The following is an 8,269-nucleotide window of genomic DNA, read 5'->3' as shown; positions in this document are numbered from 1 at the left end:
GGCACTCGCACGCCGTTAGGCCTCCCGGGCTGAGAAGGAGGTTTTTCGTGCAGCCACTGTCAGCCCGCCCACCGGCTTCGGGGTCGGTGGTAAGGCGAGGGGAGAAGCGCGCAAACCCGACGACGGCGCGGCAGTTGTGGCTGGTATAGGGCAGAAGTCGTCTCCGGTCCTGCCCCGAAACCAAAGGTGTGCGCGGCTCTGGAAGGAGGCGTTGGGGGGTGGGGTGCTTCGTGAGAGGTATAAATATTACTGAAATACCTAGTACGGAGGGATTAATACTAGCTGTCTGTTCTTTTCTCTCTTTTGAGCTGTCCATATGCCAAAGATACGGGTATTAGAAACTGTAAATAATAGCAATTATTAATCGTTTCCTGAAAAAAAGTAGCCAAGCTAGAGTGCATCATCCTGTTTAATTCAACAACTTTAAGATGGCACTAATTACTAGTTAATATAGAAATTATACATTAAACTGATTCAGTTCAGTTCAGTTCAGTCGCTCAGTCGTGTCCGACTCTTTGCGACCCCATGAATCGCAGCACGCCAGGCCTCCCTGTCCATCACCATCTCCCGGAGTTCACTCAGACTCACGGCCATCTAGTCCGTGATGCCATCCAGCCATCTCATCCTCGGTCGTCCCCTTCTCCTCCTGCCCCCAATCCCTCCCAGCATCAGAGTTTTTTCCAATGAGTCAACTCTTCACATGAGTTGGCCAAAGTACTGGAGCTTCAGCTTTAGCATCATTCCTTAACAAGAAATCCCAGGGTTGATCTCCTTCAGAATGGACTGGTTGGATCTCCTTGCAGTCCAAGGGACTCTCAAGAGTCTTCTCCAACACCACAGTTTAAAAGCATCAATTCTTCGGCGCTCAGCCTTCTTCACAGTCCAACTCTCACATCCATACATGACCACTGGAAAAACCATAGCCTTGACTAGATGGACCTTAGTTGGCAAAGTAATGTCTCTGCTTTTGAATATACTATCTAGGTTGGTCATAACTTTTCTTCCAAGGAGTAAGTGTCTTTTAATTTCATGGCTGCAGTCACCATCTGCAGTCATTTTGGAGCCCCCAAAAATAAAGTCTGCCACTGTTTCCACTGTTTCCCCATCTATTTCCCATGGAGTGATGGGACCAGATGCCATGATCTTCATTTTCTGAATGTTGAGCTTTAAGCCAACTTTTTCGCTCTCCTCTTTCACTTTCATCAAGAGGCTTTTTAGCTCCTCTTCACTTTCTGCCATAAAGGTGGTGTCATCTGCATATCTGAGGTGACTGATATTTCTCCCAGCAATCTTGATTCCAGCTTGTGTTTCTTCCAGTCCAGTGTTTCTCATGATGTACTCTGCATATAAGTTAAATAAGCAGGTGACAATATACAGCCTTGACGTACTCCTTTTCCTATTTGGAACCAGTCTGTTGTTCCATGTCCAGTTCTAACTGTTGCTTCCTGACCTGCATACAGATTTCTCAAGAGTGAGGTCAGGTGGTCTGGTATTCCCATCTCTTTCAGAATTTTCCACAGTTTCTTGTGATCCACACAGTCAAAGGCTTTGGCATAGTCAATAAAGCAGAAGTAGATGTTTTTCTGGAGCTCTCTTGCTTTTTCGATGATCCAGCGGATGTTGGCAATTTGATCTCTGGTTCCTCTGCCTTTTCTAAAACCAGCTTGAACATCAGGGAGTTCATGGTTCACGTATTGCTGAAGTCTGGCTTGGAGAATTTTGAGCATTACTTTACTAGCATGTGAGATGAGTGCAATTGTGCGGTAGTTTGAGCATTCTTTTGCATTGCCTTTCTTTGAAATTAGGATGAAAACTGACCTTTTCCAGTCCTGTGGCCACTGCTGAGTTTTCCAAATTTGCTGGCATATTGAGTGCAGCACTTTCACACCATCATCTTTCAGGATTTGAAACAGCTCAACTGAAATTCCATCACCTCTACTAGCTTTGTTCGTAGTGATGCTTTCTAAGGCCCACTTGACTTCACATTCCAAGATGTCTGGCTCTAGATTAGTGATCACATCATCATGATTACCTGGATCGTGAAGATCTTTTTTGTACAGTTCTTCCATGTATTCTTGCCACCTCGTCTTAATATCTTCTGCTTCTGTTAGGTCCATACCATTTCTGTCCTTTATCGAGCCCATCTTTGCATGAAATGTTCCCTTGGTATCTCTAAATTTCTTGAAGAGATCTCTAGTCTTTCCCATTCTGTTGTTTTCCTCTATTTCTTTGCATTGATTGCTAAAGAAGGCTTTCTTATCTCTTCTTGCTATTCTTTGGAACTCTGCATTCAGATGCTTATATCTTTCCTTTTCTCCTTTGCTTTTTGCCTCTCTTCTTTTCACAGCTATTTGTAAGGCCTCCCCAGACAGCCATTTTGCTTTTTTGCATTTCTTTTCCATGAGGATGGTCTTGATCCCTGTCTCCTGTACAATGTCACGAACCTCATTCCATAGTTCATCAGGCACTCTGTCAGATCTAGGCCCTTAAATCTATTTCTCACTTCCACTGTATAATTATAAGAGATTTGATTTAGGTCATACCTGAATGGTCTAGTGGTTTTCCCTATTTTCTTCAATTTGAGTCTGAATTTGGTAATAAGGAGTTCATGATCTGAGCCACAGTCATCTCCTGGTCTTGTTTTTGTTGACTGTATAGAGCTTCTCCATCTTTGGCTGCAAAGAATATAATCAGTCTGATTTTGGTGTTGACCATCTGGTGATGTCCACGTGTAGAGTCTTCTCTTATGTTGTTGGAAGAGGGTGTTTGCTATGACCAGTGCATACTGATTATTGATATATTATTACATTATTGGTATTTATTAATTTTGCAGTGTTACAGGACTGTCTTCTTGTTGAGTTCTATGTCAAAGTGAATTTGAATGGTTGTTGTGGCCTCTGAACCATTCCCTTCTGCTCTGTGATGACAGACCCACATTGAAGTTCATCTTAAACTTAGTTCAGAGTGGCTTAGGAATTTGAGGGGCTTCACTCATAGCTCAGTCGGTACAGAATCTGCCTGCAGTGCAGGAGACTTGGGTTCGATCCCTGGGTGGGGAAGATCCGCTGGAGAAGGAAATGGCAACCCACTACAGTATCCTTGCCTGGAAAATCCTATGGACAGAGGAGCCTGGTGGCTGCATGCAGTCCACGGGGTCGAAAAGAGTTGGGCACGACTGAGCAATTAACACTTCTAGGAATTTGAACATCATTGTAGATCTGAGTATTTATCAAAAGAAATCTTAAGCTTCTTACACAGGTATTGAAATACTGATATGGAGAGAAAAAATGAAAATGTACCTACTAGAAATGTAAAAAGGATCATTAAAAAACAATGGAATTAGAATCAAATACCATATATAGTTTTTCTGGATAATCCTCTCAAGGGGGAGTGGGCAGTATTTCAGTCTCCTATCCTTTCCACTGGGTGAATTGCCTTTACTTTTTACATCTTGTCCTTGTTTAGGAGACTTTCTAGTTGTCTGGAGATTTTTTTCTTCTCTGTGCTCCGTGAAGTTCAGTCCCACAGTTTCTACCTCTAGTAGTTGCCATGAGAACATGATCTTTTTGTGTGTGTGTCTGTGTGTTGAGTCTTAATTATGGCACGTGGGATCTTCTTTGGTTTTGTGGGATCTTTGCCACCCAGTGACTCCAGTTGTGTCCTGTGACAGACTCCAGAAGGCTCGGAGTTAGTTGCTCTGTGGTATGTGGGATCGTGGTTCCCCTACCAGGGTTCTAACCCATTCATACCCCCTGCTTTGCAAGGTGGATTCTTAACCAGACCATCAAGGAAGTCCCAAACATGATTTTACTTGCTTCTCTCTATATATATTTTTTTCCCTTTCTTGCTCAGATAGGGTTTATTTCTACTCCTTTTGGTGTTTATCTCATCTCACTTTTCTGAATTCTAGTTTAATGTTTAATTATTCAACCTCTTGGAGAAGGAAATGGCAACCCACTCCAGTACTCTTGCCTGGCTACAGTCCATGGGATCGAAAAACTTCACTATTCAACCTCTATACAGTGAAGTGAAGTCGCTCAGTCATGTCCAACTCTTTGTGACCCCATGGACTGTAGCCTACCAGGCTCCTCCCTCCACGGGATTCTCCAGGCAAGAGTACTGGAGTGGGTTGCCATTTCCTTCTCCAGGAGATCTTCCCGACCCAGGGATCGAACCCTGGTCTCCCACATTCCAGGCAGACACTTTAACCTCTGAGCCACCAGGTAACCTCTGTACAGTGCTATCAGTCTATCTGATCTTATCTAATCCTTTTCTTATCTAATCTTGTTTGTTGTTGTTTAGTCCCTGAAGTGAAGTGAAGTGAAGTGAAGTCGCTTAGTCGTGGTCTGACTCTGCGACCCCGTGAACTGTAGCCTACCAGGCTCCTCCGCCCATGGGATTCTCCAGGCAAGAATACTGGAGTGGGTTGCCATTTCCTTTTCCAGTTAGTCCCTGAGTCATGTCCAACTCTTTGCAACCCCACTAGGCTCCTCTATCCATGGGATTTCCCAGGCAAGAATACTGGAGTGGGTTGCCATTTCCTTTTCCATATCTAATCTTAAAGTGAAAGTGTTAGTTGCTCACTCATGTCCCACTCTTTGCTACCCCATGAACTGTAGCTCACCTGGCTCCTCTGTCCATGGAGTTCTCCAGGCAAGAATACTGGAGTGGGTTGCATTGCCTCTTCCGGGGGATCTTCCCAAACCAGGGATTGAACCTAGGTCTCTTGCATCTCCTGCATTGCAGGCAGATTCTTTACTGTCTGAGCCACTAGAGAAGCCCCATCTAACCTTAAACATCTTTCTGATCTTCATTATTTCTCTAATCTTTTCTTCATTTTTCTAAATTCTAGTTTAATTTTATTTATTCCACTTTAGTACAATACTATCAATTTATGCTATCTGGTTTTATCCCAGGCCATCAAGAATGATACCATTAAGAATAACACCTGAGCTCTTCATTTAGTTGCCTTATTGTTTGGAAATATAGCCTTTTGCTTAATAGGCAAAAATAGTCACAAAAATTGAACCGTGAAATAATTCATGGTTTTCTTTAAAATCCCATTTCTTGTGTTTTGTATTTTCTTTTTTATTATATTCTGTTAAAATACAATTTCTTTATATGTGTTCTTGTGTAGTTCCATGTATGGAATCACTTTATACTGAATTGTAAGTTTTTAAAATAGAACTTTTGTCTACTGTCTGTGTAGTGATTTCATCTGTTGTTTAGCCACTAAGTTGTGAGCAACCAGAAACCCTATAATTTCATTGTTCTTCTGTTTTTCACTACAGTATAAAATTAGAGAAAAAGTTAACAAATGAAATAAAACTCCAAATAAAATAAAACTAACACATTAAATATAATGGACTAGGAAATGGGGAAGTGTCAGTCAAAGGGTAGAGTTCAGTTCACTTCAGTTGCTCGGCCGTATCCGACTCTTTGCAACTACGTGGACTGCAGCACGCCAGGCTTCAACCAACTCCCGGAGGTTGCTCAAACTCATGTCCATCAGGTTGGTGATGTCATCCAACCATCTCATCCTTTGTCATCCTCTTCTCCTGCCTTCTATCTTTCCCAGTACTGGGGTCTTTTTCAGTGAGTCAGTTCTTCCCATCAGGTGGCCAAAGTATTGGAGCTTCAGCATCAGTTCTTCCAATTAATATTCAGAATTTATTTCCTTTAGGATTAACTGATTTGATCTCCTTGCTATCCAAGGGACTCTCAAGAGTCTTCTCCATCACCACAATTCAAAAGTATCAATTTTTCAGTGCTCAGCTTTCTTTATGGTCCAAATCTCACATCCATACATGACTACTGGAAATCCATGGCTTTGACTATATGGATATTTGTCGGTAAAGTAATATCTCTGCTTTTTAATATGCTGTCTAGGTTGGTCATAGCTTTTCTTCCAAGGAGCAAGCATCTTTTAATAACATGGCTGCAGTCACCATCTGCAGTGACTTTGGAGCCCAAGAAAATAAGTGTCTCACTGTTTCCATTGTTTCCCCATCTATTTGCCATGAAGTGATGGAACTGGATGCCATGATCTTAGTTTTTGAATGTTGAGTTTTAAGCCAGCTTTTTCACTCTACTCTTTCACATTCATCAAGAGGCTCTTTAGTTCCTCTTTGCTTTCTGCCATAAGGGTGGTGTTATCTGCATATCTGAGGTTATTGATATTTCTCCCAGCAATTGCGATTCCAGCTTATGGTTCATCTAGTCCGGCATTTCACATGATGTACTCTGCATATAAGTTAAATAAGCAAGATGATAATATATAGCCTTGACGTACTCCTTTCCCAGTTTGGAACCAGTCCGTTTTCCATGTCCAGTTCTAACTGTTGCTTCTTCACCTGCATACAGATTTCTCAAGATGTAGGTGAGGTGGTATGGTAGTCCCACCTCTAAGAATTTTCCACAGTTTGTTGTGAACCATACAGTCAAAGGCTTTAGCGTAGTCAATGAAGCAGAAGTAGATGTTTTTCTGGAATTCACTTGCTTTTCCTACGATCCAACGAATGTTGACAATTTGATCTGCCTTTTCTAAATCCAGCTTGAACATCTAGAAGTTTTCAGTTCACATACTGTTGAAGCCCAGCTTGGAGAATTTTGAGCATTACTTTGCTAGCATGTGAGATGAGTGCAATTGTGCAGTAGTTTGAACATTCTTTGGCATTGCGTTTCTTTGGGATTGGAATGAAAACTGACCTTTTTCCAGTCCTGTGGCTACTGCTGAGTTTTCCAAATTTACTGACATATTGAGTGCTACACTTTACTAGCATCATCTTTTAGGATTTGAAATAGCTCACCTGGAATTCCATCAACTCCACTAGTTTTGTTCATAGTGATGATTCCTAAGGCCCACTTGACTTCGCACTCCAGGATGTCTGGCTGTAGGTGAGTGATGACACCATCGTGGTTATCTAGTCATTAAGATTTTTTTTGTACAGTTCTTCTGTGTATTCTTGCCACCTCTTCTTAATATCTTCTGCTTCTGTTAGGTCCATACCATTTCTGTCCTTTATTTTACCCATCTTTGCATGAAATATTCCTTTGGTATCTCTAATTTTCTTGAAGAGATCTCTAGTCTTTCCCATTCTGTTGTTTTCCTCTATTTCTTTGCATTGATCACTGAGGCAGGCTTTCTTATCTCTCCCTGGTATTCTTTGGAACTCTGCATTCAGATGGATATATCTTTCCTTTTCTCCTTTGCCTTTCACATCTCTTCTTTTCTCAGCTATCTGTAAGGCCTCCTCAGACAACCATATTGCCTTTTTGCATTTTTCCTTCTTGGGGATGGTTTTGATCACTGCCTCCTGTACAGTGTTATGAAACTCTGTCCATAGTTCTTCAGGTACTATATCAGATCTAACCCCTTGAATCTGTTTGCCATTTCTACTGTAGAATCATAAGGGATTTGATTTAGGTCATATCTGAATGGTCTAGTGATTTTCCCTACTTTCTTCAATTTAAGTCTGAATTTTGCAAGAAGGAGTTCATGATCTGAGCCATGATGAGCTCCCGGTCTTGTTTTTGCTGACTGTCTAGAGCTTCTCCATCTTCAGCTGCAAAGAAGATAATCCATCTGATTTCACTATTGACCATCTGGTGATGTCCGTGTGTAGAGTCGTCTCTTGTGTTGTGGCAGGAGGGTGTTTGCTATGACCAATGTGTTCTCTTGAGAAAATTCTGTTAGCCTTTGCCCTGCTTCATTTTGTACTCCAAGGCCAAACGTGCCTGTTACTCTGGATATCTGTTGACTTCCCACTTTTGCATTCCAGTCGCCTTTAATGCAAAGGACATCTTTTTTTTTTTTTTGGTGTTCGTTCTAGAAGGTCTTGTAGGTCCTCATAGAACCACTCAACTGCAGCTTCTTCAGCCTTAGTGGTTGGGGCATTAGACTTGGATTACTGTGATGTTGAATAATTTGCCTTGGAAACGAACAGAGATCATTCTGTCATTTTTGAAATTGCATGCAAGTACTGCATTTCAGATTCTTTTGTTGACTATGAGGGCTACTCCATTTCTTCTAAGGGATTCTTGCCTACAGTGTCTGAATTAAATTCACCCATTCTGGTCCGTTTTATTTCACTGATTCCTAAAATGTTTGTTCATTCTCTCCATCTCCTGTTTGATCACTTCCAATTTACCTCAATTCATTTCAGGTTCCTATGCAATATTGTTCTTTACAGCATCTGATTTTACTTCCATCACCAGTCACATCCATAGCTGGGCATTGTTTTCGCTTTGGTTCAGCCTCTTCATTCTT

This window comes from Capricornis sumatraensis, chromosome 15 (assembly GCF_032405125.1).
Source record: "Capricornis sumatraensis isolate serow.1 chromosome 15, serow.2, whole genome shotgun sequence".
NCBI classification, from domain to species: domain Eukaryota; kingdom Metazoa; phylum Chordata; class Mammalia; order Artiodactyla; family Bovidae; genus Capricornis; species Capricornis sumatraensis.
The sequence above is the reverse complement of the archived record's forward strand: the minus strand, read 5'-3'. Positions refer to the sequence as shown.